This window comes from Callithrix jacchus, chromosome 12 (genome assembly GCF_049354715.1).
Source record: "Callithrix jacchus isolate 240 chromosome 12, calJac240_pri, whole genome shotgun sequence".
NCBI lineage: Eukaryota > Metazoa > Chordata > Mammalia > Primates > Cebidae > Callithrix > Callithrix jacchus.
In genome coordinates, this window is record NC_133513.1 from 7,234,142 (window position 1) to 7,253,566 (window position 19,425).

General features: G+C 47.9%; 1 protein-coding gene across 10 annotated transcripts in view; it reads left to right on the forward strand.

Annotated features, from left to right (window-relative positions):
* Nucleotides 1-19,425, forward strand: part of ALG1 (ALG1 chitobiosyldiphosphodolichol beta-mannosyltransferase) — a 148,855-nt gene that overhangs the window by 31,703 nt on the left and 97,727 nt on the right. Inside the window, exon 14 of one of the 10 annotated variants that reach the window (XR_013524576.1) lies at nucleotides 7,864-17,242. The exons of the other annotated variants lie outside the window; for them this stretch is intronic. The gene's annotated coding sequence lies outside the window, so the exon portion shown is untranslated. Of the gene's footprint in view, nucleotides 1-7,863; nucleotides 17,243-19,425 lie in introns of those variants that run through there. 10 annotated transcript variants of the gene reach the window in all.

Sequence of the window (19,425 nt, forward strand, 5' to 3'; positions counted from 1 at the left end):
AGTTCAAATATAAATTACGTTCAGTGTGGACTTTGTAATAGAATTTAAGGTTAAGTAAAGTTTCCACTGTCCTTAGGCTGTTTGCAGTGCTCAGCAGGCCCCATGATATCGAGATGGAAGCTATTAAAATAGGAGATTGGTAGGGATGGGCAGAATAAGGAATAAGGGCAGCTCAGGCTAATGATACATTGATTGAGATGTAGGAAGAGGGCCAGGTTTGGGATAATGCCTGTAATCCCAGTGCTTTGCAAGAGGATCTCTAGAGGTCAGGAGACCAGGCTGGGCATCAGAGTGAGACCTAATCTGTACAAAAAATAAAAGAATTAGTTGAGCATGGTGATGTAGTCTCAGCTACCTGGGAGGCTGAGGTCAGGGGATCCCTTGAGCCCAGGAGTTTGAGGCTGCAGTGAGCTATAATCATACCACTGTACTCCAGCCTGGGTGACAGGGTGAGGCCCTGTCAAAAAAAAATTGTATCCCCTAAAAGATAAATTGGAAATCTTAATCCTCGGTATCCAGGAATGTGACCTTATTTGGAAACAGGGCTTTGTAGATGTAATCAAGTAATGATGAGTCATACTGGATTGGGGTCTGCAGGGAGGGGGGCAGATGAAATGACTGGTGTCCTTATAAAAGAAGACAAGGAGGGCCTGGTACTCATTCCTGTAATCTCAGCGCTTTGGGAGGCTGAGGTGAGTGGATCACTTGAGGTCAGGGGTTTGAGACCAGCCTGGTCAACATGGTGAAACCCTGTCTCTACTAAAAATACACAAAGCAGCCGTGGGTGATGGTAGGTACCTGTAATCCCAGCTACTGGGGAGTCTGAGGCAGGAGAATCACTTGAACCAGGGAGGCAGAGTTTGCAGTGAGCCAAGATTATGCCAGTACACTCCAGCCTGGGTGACAGAATGAAACTCCATCTCAAAAATAAAATAGGAGAATGCCAGGTGAAGACAGGGACACAGGGAGAAGGCAGTCATGTGATGGGAGAGCAGGGATTGGAGTGAGTCGTCTGTGAGGAACACCAAGCATCGCTGGCAGCCACCAGAAACCAGAAGAGGCGAGGAAGGATTGTCCCCAGCAGGTTTCAAAGAGCGTGCTTGGCTGACACCTCCATTTTGGACTTCTAGCATCCAGGCTTGTGAGACAACACATTTCCGTTGTTTTCAGCCACGGGCCTTTGTTGTTGTTGCGGTTGTTTTTATTTTTGGAGACGGAGTTTCGCTCTTGTCGTCCAGGCTGGAGTGCAATGGCATGACCTCAGCTCACCCCATTGCACGCCAGCCTCTGCATCCCAGGTTCTTGCGATTCTCCTGCCTCAGCCTCCCGAGTAGCTGGGATTACAGGCATGCACCACCTTGCCCAGCTAATTTTTGTATTTTTAGTAGAGATGGGGTTTCACCATGTTGGCCAGGATGGTCTCAAAGCCCTGACCTCAATGATCCATGTGGCTCGGCCTCCCAAAGTTCTGGGATTACAGGTGTGAGCCACTGAGCCCAGCCTTGCAGTTGGTTTTTTAGACAGGGTCCTGCTCTGTCACCCAGGATGAGTGCAATGGTGCTACCTCAGCTCCTGCAGCCTCGACCTCCCTGGACTTAGGTGATTTTGCCACCTAAGCTTCCTGAGTAGCTGGGACTACACACTTGGCTAATTTTTGTATTCTTCTGTAGAGACAGGGTCTTGCTATATTGCCCAGGCTGGTCTTAAACTCCTTGGGCTCAAGCCATTTGTCCGCCTTGGCATCCCAAAGTGCTAGGATTACAGGCATCAGCCACCATGCCTGGCCACCCCTGTTAACAAAGAATTTCAAGATGGTGATGGCAGATTATTAAACCATGATGGGGACTCTTCTGCATCCCTGTGGGACTGTCTAGATTACATGCCCATGAAGCTGGCCCTGGCTGCTGGGTTATCGGAGAGCTGGACTTTCTGTGGCATGTGGGGAGGAGTTGTCATGGGTTATCACAAAGTATGACGATTAACTACGGAAGACCCAAAGACCACTCACTCCTTTTTCCGATAAATGGCTGTGTGGTCACACTAGTGACACACAGAACCTTGAGAGCCTCTGTGGCAACGCTGAGCCCGATCACTGCGTCTTGCAGAGCAGATGCCCTCTGTACCTCTGCTCCTGTTACTAAACCAGAGGGTTTTTAATTGCCTGATTATTAAGAGGCTGTTCTGGCTGCTTCTGGTTCCCTGGGAAGTTTCCCATCTAGCTGCTAGTGAATATTAATTATGGAAATGAAATGTACATTTAACCCAAGAAAATGCTCACTATAGAGAAATCTCACGGGGCAAGTTGTTGAAAGCCGATTTACTAAATGACCTCTTCGCCAAATGACCCATTTGCCTAATGACCACTTTGCCAAATGATCAATTTGCTAAAAGCCAATTCGCTAAAAATCGGTTTGTGGTATGTCCTGCTTATCAGTAACTGACAGTCAGACACAGCTTATCCCAGGCTCCTGACGGGATGTGATACAGGGGAGGGGCTACAAAATAGCAAAACTCCCAAACTTAAAAAGAACAAAAATCCTCTGTAGTTTGGTGAATCAGTCATACATTTAATTAGTTTTCTACAAAAGGGTCTGCTTCCTGTATGTTCACAAGGAGATCATGGGCAGTGGCTCACAGGAAGACAAAGGGACAGGGTGAGGTGGCTTACGCCTGTAATTCCAGCGTTTTGGGAGGCCAACTAACATGGTAAAATCCCATCTCTACTAAAAATACAAATACAGGCAGGTGCCTGTAATTCCCCACTACTCAGGAGGCTGAGACAGGAGAACTGCTTGAACCCAGGAGGCAGAGGTGGCAGTGAGCTGAGATTGTGCCACTGCACCCTAGCATGGGCAGCAGAGCCAGGCTGGGCCTCAAAAAAAAAAAAAAAAAAAAGACAAGAAAGGATGTATATTACCCTGCCCTCCCCGATTTTTCTGTTTTTTAGAGACAGGAATTAGAGTGCAGTGGTGCAATCATAGCTCACGGTAGCCTCAAACTCCTGGGTTCAAACGATCCTCCTGCCTCAGCCTCCCCAGTAGCTGGGACTTCAGGCATGCGACACTACACTCAGCTAATTCTTTGTAGCGACAGGGTCTCACTATGTTGCCCAGGCTGGTCTCAAACTCCTGGCCTCAAATGATCCTCCTACCTTGGCCTCCCAAAGTCCTGTGATTACAAGTGTGAGCATCTGTGCCCAGCCCATTACTCCTTTTTGCGTGTAATTGCTCTAAGCACTGGCAAGATCGCTGCACAGTATCTAAGTGTCTCCTGGCAGAAGAAAACATAGCCAAAAGAAGGAAGCAGCAAATTCTCAGAGACGATTTTATTCTTCCTTTCTATCACCCACATGGAGGGGTTTGAAGTCTTAAGAATTTGCAGTCTTACTTCAGACTCTCCCCTTTTTTCAGCATCAAGTGGACAGCAGTGTTTTGCTCCTCCGCTGTGAACAGCTTTCTGTGGTGCTGAAGGAGGGCTGATTTCCGTACCTGGAAGGGCCATCTTAGGGGCAGACTGTGCACAGTGATGTCCTGGGGACCAGAAAGATTACAGCCCGAGTTTCTCTAGAGAGCGCCTTCCCTTTGCCCCAATATACTACGTAAAATGTTACCAGCAGGTTGAGGGATTCCCTACCTCCCCTGCTGTCTGCTTGGAGCTGCTGGCATCTTGTTCCTAGGGCTCTGACGCTCCTGGGAAAAGGATTGTTCTGCTTGAATCCCCTCCTCCCCACCATGAGACCCCGTTTTGATTTTTTTCTGTCTCAGGACAGAGCAGACTATGCTGACAGTTTTCTGGCGGCTGCTTTAGTGTCTCACCTGGCTGCTGGTTGTAAGAGTTCACCAGCATTTCCTGGGTGACTACCAGGGAGCGGTTGTTGGGGTTTGGGGGTGACTCTCAGGAGCGTATACATCAATGGGTAGGTGTGGATGCTGTCAAAAGGCTTGGCCAGGAGATTCTTCTTGAACTCTGGCCCAAAAGCTCTGAAAATGGTCTTCATATCCATAAGGACATTATCAAAGCCATGGTTGCCTTTGTTGAAATACATTATAATTCTCTAAAAAATAATAACAATAAAAAAGCCATTTTTGATTGCAATCCCCTGAAAGAAAACTGTCCCTTAGTCAATGTCATGCTTGTCAGATCCATGAAATCTCTGAAAATTTAAACTACAAGGACACTGCTCTCTGTGGTGGGGGAGCGAATACCAAGGATTTAAAGATCTTTAAGAAAGAGAAGGTGCCAGGCACAGGCTCACACCTGTAATCCCAGCACTTTAGGAGGCCGAGATGGGCACCTGAGGTCAGGAGCTGGCGACTAGCCTGGCCAACATGGTGAAACCCTGTCTCTACTAAAAAATATACAAATTAGCTGGGCGTGGTGTCAGGTGCCTGTAATCCCAGCTACTCGGGAGGCTGAGGTGGGAGAATCGCTTGAGCCTAGGAAGCGGAGGTTTCAGTGAACTGAGATCACACCACTGTGCTCCAGCTGTGGGATGGAGCAAGACTCTCAAAAAAAAAAAAAAGAGAGAGAGAGAAAGAGAATATAGAAAGCGTACCCATTGGAAACAGAAGGAAGATAATAATTGTACTGTTGGTAATAATAAGCTCAAACATATAGAGCTTACTATGTATCATGAATTGTTCTGAATGCTTTATAAATATATGTTAACTCCTTTACCCTCATGGCAGCCCAGTAAGGGTGCCATTCCCCCTTTTACAGCTGGGGAAACTGAGTCACAGAGCTCATCTGCACTGAATCATTAGGAGCAAATGCTAGACGAGGTAATTGAACCCAGGCAATCTGGTTCCAGAGCCAAATACATGTACTTTTATGGTATAGAAAGATACATACATTTTAAGGGGAGGGTGGGGCAGGATGGGATCAGGACTCTGGGTAATTGCTTGGTAAATGCCACATAGCTTTCTTGTCTGTCCTTCTTTTCAAATGATAAAGTAATGTCAATCACAGCACTTTCATTTTTTTTTTTTTTTAGAGACAAGGTCTGGCTTGTGGTCATAGCTCACTGCAGCCTCAAATTCCTGGGCTCAAGCAATCCTCGCCTCAGCCTCCCAAGGAGTTGGGACTGCAGGCCCACACTACTATGCCCAGCTAATTATTTTTATTTTTATTTTTGTAGAGATGGCGTGTGTATGTGTAGGGGTGTCTCACTTTGTTTTCCAGGCTTGTCTCGAACTCCTGACTTCAAGTGAACCTCCTGCCTCAGTCCCACAAAGTTCTGGGATTATAGGCATGAGCCACCATGGCCGGCTACAATACCATTTATTTTTATTTTAGACCAACAGATATTCTAGCATATAAGAAATGTGGGCCAGGCATGGTGGCTCACACCTGTAATCCCAGCACTTTGGGAGGTTGAGGCAGGCAGATCACCTGAGGTCAGGAGCTTGAAACTGGCCTGGCCAACATGGTGAAACCTCATCTCTACCAAAAATACATAAATTAGCAGGGTGTGGTGGCATAGGCCTGTAATCCCAGCTACTTGGGAGGCTGAAGCATGATAATCGCTTGAACCCAGGAGGCGGAGGTTGCAGTGAGCCAAGATCACCCCTCTGCACTCCAGCCTGGATGACAAGAGTGAAACACCGTCTCAAAAAAAGAAAAAAGAAATGTGATGCTCTTTATATTGAGAGGTTGGCCTAATATTTGGCCTGGTCGATACAGAAATTGCCTGTCTGCTCAGCTCTGGTTGAAGAAACCAGTCAACTGTCTCTGAGGCTGTGGGGCAGCCCGTCAAAAATGAATGCCCTTGGCCAGGCACGGTGACTCACGCCTGTAATCCCAGCACTTTAGGAGGCCAAGGTGCATCACTTGAGGTCAGTAGTTCAAGACCAGCATGACCAACATGGTGAAACCCTGTCTCTACAAAAAAGAGAAAAATTAGCTGGGTGTGGTGGCACTTGACTGTAATCCCAGCTACTCAGGAGGCTGAGGCAGGAGAATCACTTGAACCTGGGAGGCAGAGGTTGCAGTGAGCTGAGATCACACCACTGCACTCCAACCTGGGTGACAGAGTGAGACTCTGTCTTCCAAAAAGGAAAAGGAAAAAAAAGAATGTATGTCCTCATGATGACCTCAAGCACCTCATCCCTGAAGAGAGACAAGGAAGGCCCACTTTGCTCTGTGCTGGGAAGCAGGCAGGTGGACAGAAATCTGAGAAGCGGATTCAGTGAGAGGCATTGACCCATAGGATTTTCTGGCTCATGGTCAGTTCAGCAGAAACTGAGCACAGCATCCGGTTCCCTCGAACTGTCTGGTTGGTCAGTGGGGAGCGTTCTTGTCTTGTTAAATGTCCTCACGCTACTCTCAAGCGATTATGTTACAAAACGTCATGAACCAGGTTTACAAATAGGCCGGGTGACTGCGGAATTTCTCCTTGGCAAAGCCTTAGTTATGGGTGTGCGATTGCTGTGCCATTAATCACAGTGTTCTGCGCCACTTGAGGGGTAAAATATACCGTAGGTGGTAAATGGTTGTATTTTACCATGACTATTTCCACCCACTTTAAACAGTAACCCCGTGAGATTTGTCACACGTGTTATACTCTGGAGATGCAACAAACTAGCATGAAGCAAGTTGCAAACTTAATTAGCACATTTGACTCCTGTTCACAGCAAGGGCTCTTCAAGCTGTACCTGGGGCAGTCTTCCCTCACACGAGGCTTATTATTTTTCGAAATGGAGTTTCACTCTGTCGCCCAGGCTGGAGTGCAGTGGCGTGGACTTGGCTCACTGCAACCTCTGCCCACTGGGTTCAAGCGATTCTCCTGCCTCAGCCTCTAGCCTGCCACGATGCCTGGCTAATTTTTGTATTTTTAGTAGAGATGATGTTTCACCATATTGGCCAGGCTGGTCTTGAACTCCTGACTTCAGGTGATCACCCACCTCAGCCTCTCAAAGTGCTGGGGTTACAGGCGTGAGCCACCGCGCCAGGCTACAGCATCATTTAAACTTTGTTTCTGCCATGAATTTTTAGTGGGTTGTTAACACAAAACAGACCACCTCATTTAAGTCTGACAATTACCATTGGTTTTTGTGTGTGTGTGTGTGTGTGTGTGTGTGTGTGTGTTTTTTAAGGCTTGTTTTTAAAATTTTGAAACAGGATCTTGTCCTGTTGCGCAGGCCAGAGTGCAGTGATACATTCTTGGCCATCATGCCTGCCTGACTTTTGTATTTTTAGTAGAGAAGGAGTTTCATCATCTTGGCCAGGTTGGTCTTGAGCTTGTGATTATTTTTTTTATTAGTTTTTGTAGATATGGGGTCTCCCTATCTTGCCTGGGCTGGTCTTGAACTCCTGGCCTTTAAGCAGTCCTCCTGTCTTGGCCTCCCAAAGCACTGAGATTACAGGTGTAAGCCACCATGCCCAGCCTTATTTTTATTTTTCCAATCAGCCTTGTCAAGTTGAGTTGGTCATTATTCTTGCACAGCAGTAATTTGGGGCATTGGTTGGGCAGGGGGTGGGGAACACTTGGGACCCCGTGGGGCACCACTCGTAGTGTGAGCACTTGTGTTTGATCTTTGCAGAACCACCCTCCACTAATGGTCATCTCTTAGATCCAAGGTGACTTTCTTCATTTTATAACGAACTTATCCCATTGATACCGTAACCAGAGTTGGCAAACATCATGATTAGCAAAATGCAAGTGTTCAGGAAACTCCTCCTTCTTGTAGACGTGAAGGTGAGAGTGTGCATTCTTCAGTGCCTGGTAAAGGGCTTCCTCTTGCCCCCGTTTGGGCAGGAACATCCCGAAGCTCCGGTAGTCCACAGTATCATACTTGACCCACACCCTGAACTTGATGTAGTTGGACGAGAGGATCTCGTTGACACCAGGCCTCTTCTTTACAGTATCATCCCGTAGTCTGATGCAGTGGTGATGCTGAGGTGCTCCGTCAGGCTGTACTTCTTAGTGGTTCTCACCAGATCCCCCATGGGCCTGTCAACTTGCTGAATCATCAACTTTCTGTTCTCTGTCTTGGACCCGAACTGATGTCCCATGTTACCTGGCTCTCTGTAGTGCAGAGTCACAGAGTCAAAATCTTCCTTGGCGAACCAGTTCATGATGATCTCGGTGTTCTCCCTCCACTCTGCCTTGTTGCTGTGTGGGTGAGTGTGGGACTCCGCCAGGGAGGGACCGATGGACAGCCTCACCCTCCTATTCAGCACCTCCCCGGGCACAGCGGAACAAGGCCACTTTCTTCCCCTGCAAGTGCAAGAAGAAAATTCCATCGGAGCCATTTCTCATACCTTTCTCACAATAAGCAAAGCTCAAGGTTTCTACATCTGTGCCCCAGTCCAAAGGCCTAGGAAATATGTGGTCTTTCACATGCACACGTATGTTTATTGTGGCACTGTTCACGATAGCAAAGACTGGGAACCAACCCAAATGCCCATCAATGATTGACTGGATAAAGAAAGTGTGCCAAATATGCACCAGGGAATTCTATGCAGCCATAAAAAAGGATGAGTTCATGTCCTTTGCAGGGACATGGGTGAAGCTGGAAACCATCATTCTCAGCAAACTAATACAGGAACAGAAAACCAAACACCGCATCTTCTCACTCGTGGGTGGGAGTTGAACAATGAGATCTCATGGACACAGGGAGGGGAACAATACTGGGGCCTGTGTGGGGGGCGGGGGGCGGGGGGGCGGGGGGAGGGATAGCATTAGGAGAAATACCTAACGTAGAGGACGGGTCGATGGGTTCAGCAAACCACCACGGCACATGTATACCTGTGTAACACATCTGCACGTTCTGCACATGTATCCCAGAACTTAAAGTATAATTTTAAAAAATAAAAAGAAAAATATGTCGTCTTTGGAGTTGGACCGGGTTGAATTAGATTCTGAGCTTCCCCAGGATCTCATAGCATCTAAAGGACTGTTAGTTGCAAGATGTGCTATTATTTTATGGGCTACTAAGCAGAAAAATGTTGCCAACAAGACCGTGACATTCCAGTGGTTGTAAGATGTATTCCAACATCAGAGATGGAAAAATGAAAAAATAATCCTTAGAACAGAGGGAGTCAGTAATTTCTAAGCTGTGGGTGGTGAGTCTCTGTGGGTGTATATATACACACTGATAAAGTGGTGTGGTGGTGCCATCATAGCTCATTGCACCCTTGAACTCCGGGGCTTAAGCAGTCTTCCCACCTCTGCCTCTTGAGTAGCTGGGACCAGGTGCCACCATACCTAGCTACGTTTTTTTTTTTTTTTTTTTGAGACAGGGTCTCACTCCATCACCCAGGCTGGAGTGCAGTGGCACGATCTCAGCTCACTGCAACCTCTGCCTCCTGGATTCAAGTGATTCTCGTGCCTCAGCCTCCTGAGTAGCTGGGATTACAGATGCCGGCCACCACCCCCAGCTAATTTTTGTATTTTTAGTGGAGATAGAGTTTTGTCATGTTGGCCAGGCTGGTTTTGAACCCCTGGGCTGAAGTGATCCACCTGCCTTGGCCTCCCAAAATGCTAGGTTTACAGGCGGGAGCCACTGCGCCAAGTTGTAATCTTTAAAAAAGTATTTGTAGTAATGGGGTCTTGCTGTGTTGCTTAGGCTGGTCTTGAACTCCTGGGTTCAAGTGATTCTCCTGCCTCAGCCTCCCAAAGTGCTGGGATTACAGGCGTGAGCCCCCATGCCCGGCTGGTGGTGAGTTTTAAAATCTCTTACTGTCTCAGTGTTTCTGCCTGTAGAATGCCAAAAAGTGGGTGGCAGCTTTGTGAGAATTAAGCCAGCTGGTTTTTTTTTTTTTTTTTTTTTTTTTTAGACAGGGTCTTGCTCTTGTCATCCAGGCTGGAGTGCAGTGGTGTGATCTTGGCTCACTGCAACCTCCACCTCCTGGGTTCAAGTGATTCTCCTGCCTCAGCCTCCCTGGGATTACAAAGCCAGCCAGCTTTAAGATAAAGTGTTGGGGCTGGATATGGTGGCCCATGCCTGTAATCCCAGCACTTTGGGAGACCGAGGCAGGGAGATCACATGGTCAAGAGATCGAGACCATCCTGGCTAACATGATGAAACCCCATCTCTACTAAAAATGCCAAAATATTAGTTGGGCGTGGTGGCCGGAGCCTGTAATCCCAGCTACTCGGGAGGCTCAGGCAGGAGAATCCCTTGAAACTGTGAGGCAGAGGTTGCAGCGAGCTGAGATCCTGCCACTGCACTCCAGCCTGGTGACAGAGTGAGAGTCTGTCCAAAAAAAAGGTAAGGTGTTGGGCATCATATTTTGGCATGGAGCAGGCACTGTTTTCTTTGGCCCAAGAAGGGACTAAGTCCCCACAAACCTTCCCTGGTGTGTGCAATGGGTGATTAATGTTTGCCTGCTCAGCACCCACTTACCGGTGGCTGGGTCTCATTACTGACTGCCCCTGGAGCTTCAGTTTGCACCTGATTCAAGATGTATCGACTCCCCTGAAGATCTAGAGGTGGGTGTGGCTCTGGCCTGGCCAGAGGACCGAGGATGCTGTATCCCATGGCCACAGCAACTGGCTTTGGGCTCACGTCCCAACCAGAACCAATGAGATGCGGTCTTGGGATTTCCGCTGGGCTGCTGGAAAGGGGACTGGCTACCCTGCTCATCCCCGTCCCTGATGCTGAGGGACAAAAGGAAATCACTTGTAAAATTTGGGTGTGTTTGGGAGAAGGGGAGACTGACCTGTCATTCTCTGTACAGACATCTGGCCAGCTACAGGGCTTGACTAAGCTACCCAGAGGCAGAATGATATGGTGGTTAAAAGTGTGCTCTGGGCTGGGTGCGGGGGCTTATGACCATAATCCCGGCACTTTGGGATGCTGAAATGGGAGGATTGCTTGAAGTGAGGAGTTTGGGACCAGACCCTATCTCTATAAAAATGTTTTTTAAAAAATTAGCTGGGTGTGGTGGTGCATGCCTGTAGTCCCAGCTACTCGGGAGGCTGAGGCAGGAAGATTGCCAGAGCCCAGGAGTTAAAGGCTGCAGTGAGCTATGATTGTGCCACTGCACTCCAGTCTGAGTGACAAAGAGAGACCCCATGTCTCTAACTGAACAACAACAAAATGTTCTCTGGCATTGCACTGTCTGGTTATATCCTTTCTCCACCACTTAGATGCATGTTATAGAAATGCCCTCCTCAGTTTCCTCATCTGTAACTTGGGGTTGATAATGCCTACCCCATGAGGTGGTTGAGAGGACTAAATGCACACGGGCACATTCGTAAGTATTCAACAAGCGTTGTTTTTCCTGGAGAGGGAGATGGAGCCTGGAGTGAGGTGGCATGGTTGGGTGCATTGGGGTAAGTGTTCTTTCCTCTGGCTTCTGCCTGCTGGGAGGTACTAAGGATGGATCTAGAATGTATCTCCAGACCCCAGAGTTGGGGACTGCAGAGGGAAATTGAGATCTGGGGCCCTAGTCCTGGCAGAAATGGCTGTAGCATGGGGCATTGGGTTCCTTCCTTCAAAGGAATGGGGTGAGTTGCAGACAGCCATGAAATGTGGCTGAATCTTGTGAGGGACCAGCTGTCCTAGTGTTGCTGCTTAAGACAAAGACCCCTGTCAGTGGAGCCTGGGACCTTTCATGCCTCCGTGTCAGGCTGCAGACAGCAAGAGATGGCAGCAGGTTACACCCAACAGGAAAAGGGCCATTGCCATCCCACAGGTTGCCACTGGAGGAGATGACGTCTCTTCCCTCTCCTTCTCCCCCAGCAGTGTAAACTGGGGAGGAGGTGGGTGGGTGTGCACAAAAGAGTAGACCACAGAGCATGCTCCTCCTCCTCCATCTTCTGGGGCCCCCAGAGAGTCTGTCGCCCTTGGCTAGTGACTGGCTGGCACAGGAGGACAAAAGACTAGGCTGGGATAACATGGTGGTGCAGTTCCCTGTGGGGTCAGCCGGGAGCCGGCCTCTAGCTGAGACCACATCTCACTTCGCTCCTTCCCTGCCATATCCTGTTTTCCTCACTCCCGTCTCCTGAGAGTTCTTCCTGAATGAATCACATGCATCCAATCCCTGCTTTTAGGGAACTTGACCTAAGAAATTTTTTTTTTTTGAGACAGAGCCTTGCTCTATTGCCATCTTGGAGTGCAGTGGAGCAATCCTGGCTTACTGCAACCTCTGCTTCCTGGGTTCAAGTGATTCTCCTGCCAGCTAATCTTGTTGTGTTTTTAATAAAGACAGAGTTTCACCATGTTGGCCAGTATGGTCTCAAACTCCTGACCTCAAGTGATCCACCCACCTCTGCCTCCCAAAGTGCTGGGATTCCAGGCGTGAGCCACTGCGCCCGCGTCAGAAATCTTAATACTAAATACTTTCCAAGACCTGAGAAGTTCTGCTATCCACAGGCAGGTGCCATATTGCTTTCCCTGCCCTCTGGCAATTATAGTCTATGGTGCAGTTCAGCTTTGTGGAAGCGTTTCTGTAAAGAACTTCCCCCAATATAAGATGATCTCAATTTGCTTACTTGTTTACTGTCCATTTAGCTGCTCTAAACTATGAGCTCCAAATTGGGGGCCATGTCTGTCTGGTTGATTACCCATTTCCTGGGACCCAGAACAGGCCTAGCTCAGAGCAGGTGCTCACCATTGACGGAATGCACGTTGAATGAACGCATGAATCTTATCTCCTTTTGTGGGTGAAAAGCTTATCCTATCCTCACTCCTCATTAACTTTTTTTTCTCAAGATGGAGTCTTGCTCTGTCATTCAGGCTGGAATGCAATGGTGTGATCTCGGCCCACTGCAACCTCCGCCTCTGGGTTTAAGTGATTCTCCTGCCTCAGCCACCCTAGTAGCTGGGACTACAGGCACGCGCCACCACGCCTGGCTAATTTTTTGTATTTTTAGTAGAGATGGGGCTTCACCATGTTGGCCAAGCTGGTCTCAAACTCCTGACCTTGTGATCCGCCAGCCTCAGCCTTCCAAAGTGTTGGGATTGCAGGCGTGAGCCACTGTGCCCAGCCATTCCTGATTAACCTACTGGAAATACTTACAGAAATTCTTTCTCTTCTGGGTTCTAGCATCTTATCTGTAACCTCTGCAGGTAATACATTTTCCTTTCTGATAATAACATTTCTATGGTTGCTTTAACTTGCAAATCCTCTAAAACTTATTTATTCCACTTCTGATTGGCATTAGACGTAATTCTCAGCGTTTAGTGACAGCACTTTGTTTAACTTACATATAAATTGACTTTGCCTTGAAATGTGAAATTGACTAGAAGGACGAAACTTCTACCGTGCTATAGAACGTACTTTGACTGGCTAATTTATTATTTAGAAGAAGCTGATATCGACATTATGAGGGACATAGGTGGCTCTGAAGAACCAGCTGAATTTCTGATGTTTGCAATGTTAAATCACAGATGTTGCCAACTTGAAATAGTTGCTGTATGCTGTGTTCTCAGTACACACCTTTTCCAAAGATATCCCAAGCTATAGTCTTAGGAAACTGATTTTTCTTATTTGGTCTCATAGGAATTTTGGGAGTTATGTGTGGTCTCCAAAAGATGAGCTGTAGAAGGACACACACGTGCGTGCACACGCATCCACACACACACGCCCACACTCTCCACTCCACACTTGACTCTGTTTATTTGGGACCCATGATAATCAAAAGTGCTATTTTCAACAAATACTTCTGAGAAATAATCTGAGCATGTAATTGGATGCAAAAGAGTGCGTATTTACTATTCTACCCTTTAATTAGCATAATCAGTGTTTCCAGCAGCAAAAGCAATTGGAAAATCGCTAGTTTTATTAGGTTCATTATTCTCCCTTAGCGTAGTGTGGCGTCAGAGTGGCTATTACTCTTAAATTGCCTCTTGAAAACAAGGGCTGGTGCTCCTTACAGAAAATTTCTAACTCTTGGGTTTTGTACAGAGGCCCAAACTCTTTAGAACCTGTAATTCAAGGAAAGGCTCCACTTTGGTTTTGCATTTTGTCTGGTCTCTTTCTTGAGGTGACAGAATTCATGTCACAGGGTACATATGTTTGGGGGAGGCTCACGGACAGCCCATCACGCTTGTGCTTTGGTGGGAAGTATGTGTGATTAAAGGGGCTGGCTGAGCTGGCTCACGCCTGTAATCCAAGCACTTTGGGAGGCGGAGGCGGGTGGATCACCTGAGGTCGGGAGTTTGAGACCAGCCTGACCAACAGCCTGACCAACATGGAGAAATCCCATCTCTACTAAAAATACAAAATTAGCCAGGTGGGGTGGTGCATGCCTGTAATCCCAGCTACTTGGGAGGCTGAGGCAGAAGAATTGCTTGAACAGGGAAGGCAGAGGTTGCAGTGAGCCAAGATTACGCCATTGCACTCCAGCCTTGGCAATAAGAGTGAAACTCGGTCTCAGTAAGTAAGTAAGTAAATAAATAAATAAAGTAGGTACGTGTAGTTAAGGGAAAGGAGTTAGTTACACATTCTAGGGAACAACTGGGGAGCAAGAGATGGACTCCCTGTATTCGAAATTCAGAAGTCAAGGTCGGCCCTAAGCGTTTCCTTGCTTTCTGTGCTCTGGGGAGTCACTGAGCAGAAGGAAGCCACTTGCCTGAAGTTCTTCTGGAGGTTAGATTGTTATTCTTAGAGCCCTTACAATGCATCGTAAAGACCTAGCCTGGACCAATATTAGGACGAGTTATCTTGCTGTTATCATTCTTTTAGGTAGACGTTGCTGGTCCCACCTTGCTCACAACCCTCCAAAGTTTCAAAACTATTTTCTTTTTTTTTGTTTTTTGAGATGGAGTCTCCCTTTGTCACTCAGGCTGGGGTGCAGTGGCGCAATCTCAGCTCACTGCAAACTCCACCTGCCGGGTTGAAGCAATTCTCCTGCCTCAGTCTCTCAAGTAGCTGGGACTACAGGTGTGCGCCACCATGCCTGGCTAATTTTTTTTTTTTTTCTTGTATTTTTAGTAGAGATGGGGTTTTGTCATGTTAGCCAGGCTGGTCTTGAACTCCTGACGTCAGGCAATCCAGCTGCCTCGGCCTCCCAAAGTGCTGGGATTACAGGCATAAGCCAACGGGCCTGCTTGCACTGAGAGTTGCCCTCCCACCCTCTCTCCAAATTTCCTCTTGGCGGTAGCCTAATAAGGTCCTGTCACAGACCCTTGTCAGCCACTAGGACGCCACCTAGACCACCCCTCTGCCATTTCCCTCTTTGATACTCTCTGGAGTTCTCTGGGGAGGGGCGAGACCTGCTGTCTGGTTTGTGCAGTTTTCCCGGGCCTTCAGTCATGGCTGGCTGCCTCTCTCTGAGAACTGGGACTCCTGAACTTGGTGAAATACCTCAGCCATCGATCATGTTAAATTATCGGGGACACTCATTTAAAATCCCAGCCTGTTCCAGATGGACTCTCTTTCTTTCTGCCCTGACCGTGTGCGAAACCCTGCTGGAATATGGAGAGGCTCATGGACTGTGAGCAAAGGATGCAAAGGCTGCTGGGAATACCATCTTTCCGGCATCATCTGCAAAGGCATGTCAATTCCTGGGTATCTTATGGGCTCTGGCAGCATTACCGTCATTGAAGGAAAACATTTTAACCATATTAAAGGTTAACGCAGTGATCTCCACACAGGCTGCCTGGGAGGGATGTGGGACAAGGACGGGTTTTCCCTGTGATGGGCAGGAGGCAGGCTGGTCTCCCACAGCCTTGCCTGGCAATGCAGATGTGCCCCCCAAAGGCACTGGGGACCAGCTGGAGTGCTGTGCCGAGAGGGGCTGACCCGGGCCGTGGGTTCGCTTTGATTGCGGTGGTTTCCCGCCGGCTCCTTGGAGAGCTGGCGGATGGCCCAGCCCCACAGCAGGAGCCGTGAGTGGCAGAACGAGATACAACAATTTGATATCCACTTGCCAGACGAGCCGGGTGTCGTCAGTTGCCTGGCTCTGCGCCCAACCTCTTTTTGCACAAACACTTATGAATTCAGCCAAGAGGAAAAGCTCTCTGATTATGAATTGAGCAGAAGGAAGCAAAGTTCTGCAAATAAACGGCGAGACAAAAGCCACGAATAAGAAAAATGACGGAAAAGGAGAACCCTCCCAGAAGCCTCCTGCGCGTGAACGGCCACCGTAGCAAGCGCGTGGAGGCCCTGGGTTTTGAACTGTGAGATCAGGAAGCCGACGTCAACCTCCCTAGCATCCTGGCAAACGCAAGATTCCTGTGAAATCCAGGTCTAAATGTTTTGACCACAGAAGTAATATTATGTCATAGATAAGAGCTGTGAGTTGCTGAACCCAAAGTGAGTTCAAAGCTAACCTCTGCCTCCTGCTACCTGCGTGACTTTGAGAAGTTCCAGCACCACCTTGTGCCTCAGTTTACTCCTCTGTTAAATGGGCATAATCACAGTTCTTGCCTCAGAGTTGTTATAAATTAATACATGTGAGGCACTTAAATCAGCCTGGTATACAGTACGTGTTATGAACATTATTTTCTCGGAAGGACAGAATTGATTTTCATGGTCTAAGCCTGAAAATCTAAAAAGTATGAGAGAAGAGGAAAGAATCTAGAATCTCACGGTAAGGGGGAAAAATGAACTTGAAGCAGGGCGGGGTCATTGGCAATTCTCTGTGACTCTTCTACAGCTGCCTTGTACGCTAAGGTAGCTCCTAGCCACTTGGTGTTTAGATTTAGTGATTTAGAAATGAATTACGGCCAGGTGGGGTGGGTCACATCTGTAATCCCAGCACTTTGGGAGGCCAAGGTGGGCAGATCACCTGAGTTAAGGAGTTCAAGCCTGGCCAACATGATGAAATCCTGTCTCTACAAAAATATAAAAATTAGCTGCGCATGGTGGTGAGTTTCTGTAATGCCAGCTACTTCGGAGGCTGAGGCAGGAGAATCTTTTGAACCTAGGAGGTGGAGCTTGCAGTGAGATGAGATTGTCCTACTGTACTCTAGCCTGGGTGATAGAGCAAGACACTCAAAAAAAAAAAAAAAGAAATAAGTTAAAATAAATGAGGCCTAGCACAGTGGCTCATGCCTGTAATCACAGCACTTTGGGAGGCCAAGGTGGGCAGATCATCTGAGGTCAGGAGTTCAAGACCAGCCTGGCCAACATGGTGAAACCCCCTCTCTACAAAAAATCTAACAATCAGCTGGGCATGATCAAGGTTCCTGTAATCCCAGCTGCTCAGGAGGCTGAGGCAGGAGAATCGCTTGAACCTGGGAGGGGGAGGTTGCAGTGAGATGAGACTGTGCCATTGCATTCCAGCCTGGGTGACAGAGCCAGACTCTGTCACAAACAAACAAACCACATTAATTAAAAAAGAAAATTGAAAATTCAGCTCTTTGTTCTCACCAGCGATATTTCAAGGGTTCAGTAGCCCATGTGGGTGGCTAGCAGCACCCACATTAGGCAGTGCACAATAGAGCAAGCCTGCCCTCACAGAATGTTCTATTGGACCGTGACCAGCCTATCTTTTTGGCACCAGGGACTGGTTTCCATGGCTTTGTCAGGGGAAGTTTCCAGATGGTTCAAGTGCATTCCATTTATCGTGTACTTTATTTCTATAGTTATTACATTCTAATATATAATGAAATAATGATACAACTCACCACCATGTAGAATCAGTGTGAGCCCTGAGTTTCCTTTCCTGCAACTAGACGATCCCATGGGGGGTGATGGGAGACAGTGACAGATCATCAGGCATTAGATTCTCCTAAGAGGCTCACCACCCATTTGCCTCACACAGGCAGTTCACAATAGGGTTCTCACTCCTATGGGAATCTAGGGCTGCTGCTGATCTGACAGGAGGTGGAGCTCGGGCGGTAATGGTAGCCATGGGAAGCAGCTGTAAATACGGATGACGCTTCACTAGATCACCCGCTGCTCACTTCCTCCTGTGCAGCCCAGTTCCTAACAGGCCACAGACTGCTGCTGGTCCATGTCTGGGGGCTGGGGACCCCTGGTCTATTGGATAACACTGGCTTGGAATATACTGATCGGCCAAAGAAGCACTGAGATGATTTGGCCTCTATTAATAAGAATGATGCACTTTGGGAGGCTGAGGTGGGTGGATCACGAGGTCAAGAGATCGAGACCATCCTGGTCAACAAGGTGAAACCCCATCTCTACTAAAAATACAAAAAAATTAGCCGGGCATGGTGGCGCGTGCCTGTAATCCCAGCTACTCAGGAGGCTGAGGCAGGAGAATTGCCTGAACCCGGGAGGCGGAGGTTGTGGTGAGCCGAGATCACGCCATTGCACTCCAGCCTGGGTAACAAGAGCGAAACTCTGTCTCCAAAAAAAAAAAAAAAAGGAATGATGGACTTTTTTTTTTTTTGAGACAGAGTTTTGCTCTCGTTGACCAGGCTGGAGTACAGTGACATCATCTTGGCTCACTGCAACCTCCGCCTCCCAGGTTCATGCTATTCTTGTGCCTCAGCCTCCCAAGTAGCTGGGATTATAGGCGCCTGCCAGTATGCCTGGCTAATTTTTGTGTTTTTAGTAGAGATGGGGTTTCGCCATGTTGGCCAAGCTGGTCTTGAACTCTTGACCTCAAGTGATCAGCCCACCTCGGTTTCCCAAATTGCTGGGATTACAGGCATGAACCACTGCACCTGGCCAGATGGTCTTTTTTTTTTTTTTTGAGCATTTAGTTCCAAGCACCTTCCATGCATTTTCTCAGTTAATCCTCCCAGTGACTCTTTGGAGCAGGGTCTGTAACAATCTTCGTCTCACAGATGGAGCGACTCAGGCACAGAAAGCCAGTCACTGCCCACAGTTGCCCAGCTGAGGAAGGATGGGGCCAGCTGAGATCCTTTTCTGGGAATCTAACTCTGCAGCTTGCAGTCTAGGATGCTGTATTCTACCACTTTGCTGTCTGATGAGCAGAGCATGGCTCAGAGTACAGGGAGGAAGTACTGGGTAATAAGGATAGGTCTGGGGCGAAGGCTGGTGTCCTGGGAAGGAAGAGAGAGGCCCCATTCTAAAGGGATGGCATTGGAAGCTCATGTTGAAAAAGCAGAGCCGACAGGTTTTGGGGCTGGGAGTTAAACACATAGCTCTGGTTTCTGCCTTTTCACCGTGGTGATGAGTGGCCACTGGAACTCTCTCAAGCCAGTGTTCTCATCCTTGCTCTGCATAATCTGAAGGTGCATGAAATGGTCAACTTTCTTCCAAAGGGCTTTTATGCCTCAGTCTGCAGTTAGTGTATAAACAGATATTTACTGAAGTGCTGCTGGGTGCAGGCACTGTGGCCAGCCCTGATGCCACAGTCATGACGAAGCCGGTCTCTGTCCTCATGGAGATTTGTCTATTGATAAGAAAAGAGACAACTCACCTGTACATTGACCCTGTGCCCACTGCTTTTCATGCATCTCTCATTTAATCCTTACATCAAATCCGTGAAATAAACACATCACATCATCCCTATTCCACATTTAGGGAAACAGATGCTTAGAGACGGAAAGTAACTGGCTCAAGGTCATACAGCTTCTAACTCTCATCCCACAG